The following is a 1,136-nucleotide window of genomic DNA, read 5'->3' as shown; positions in this document are numbered from 1 at the left end:
TTGTTGCTTCTTTTCCATTTTCATTCATAAATTTGCCTTTTGTCTAAGTAGTTCTGACCTGTTTCTTGAATCATTGATCTTGCATGCACTTAACTTTTGAGTTCTGCTTTTCCTGATCTTATCACTTTTTTTGATGACAGCTTTTTTTCTGAAGTAATGAGGAATGGAGTACTGGAACTGGATATTAAGCAGAATGAAGAGAAGTTATATAATAGTTCAGTGTGAGGAGGAGACTTCAAAAGTGTGGAAAGAATAGTCTCCTTCCCATTAGTGGAAGAATGATGGCATGGAAAGGCAGGAGATGAGTCTCACTCTTCTTTTAATTCTTTTTTACTCAGGTGAATTTGACTGACTTTCTGTAAAAATGTCTTGAACAAGAAAGGCAGTTGCAAGGGGTATATCATCAGACAAAATAAATACAAAAATGGTACATGCTATATAAAATTATTTTCAATTGACACACTTGGAGTGTTTTACTCTCAGATTTGAAACTACCTGTATAGATCAGACAAACTAAACTCTCAAGATTTTTTTTTTTTTTTTTTTTTTTTTTACTTTGAGCTCCACTGAATTAACAGAAGTGAGGAGGTGACACAAGATATTTGGTTTGTGACTCCAAAAATGAGCTTCTTTAATAGGTTAGAAGACTGTAATTGACTGATTCCTGTGGGCTGATCCCAGACACTTCTGGAGTTTTCTATAGATGTTCTACGTCTTTAGTGACAAATCACAGAATGGTTTGGGTTGGAAGGGACCTTAAAGATCATCTAGTTCCAACCCCCCTGCTGCAGGCAGGGACACCCTCCACTAGACCACTGTGGTGGGTTGACCGTGGCTGGGGGCCAGGTGCCCACCAGAGCTGCTCTATCACTCCCCTTGTTCACTAGACAGGGGAGAAAAAGTATAACAAAAAGCTTGTGAGTCAAGATAAGGACAGGGAGAGATCACTCACTAATTATCATCATGAGCAAAACATACTGAACTTAGAGAGGAAATTAATCTAATTTATTACCAAGCAAAACAGAGTAGAGGAATGAGAAATAAAATCAAATCTTACAACACTTCCCCCCACCCCTCCCATCTTCCCGGGCTCAACTTCACTCCTGGCTTCAACCTCCTCCCCCCTCAGCGGCACA

This window comes from Balearica regulorum, chromosome 11 (genome assembly GCF_011004875.1).
Source record: "Balearica regulorum gibbericeps isolate bBalReg1 chromosome 11, bBalReg1.pri, whole genome shotgun sequence".
NCBI lineage: Eukaryota > Metazoa > Chordata > Aves > Gruiformes > Gruidae > Balearica > Balearica regulorum.
Note: the sequence above shows the minus strand (reverse complement) of the source record.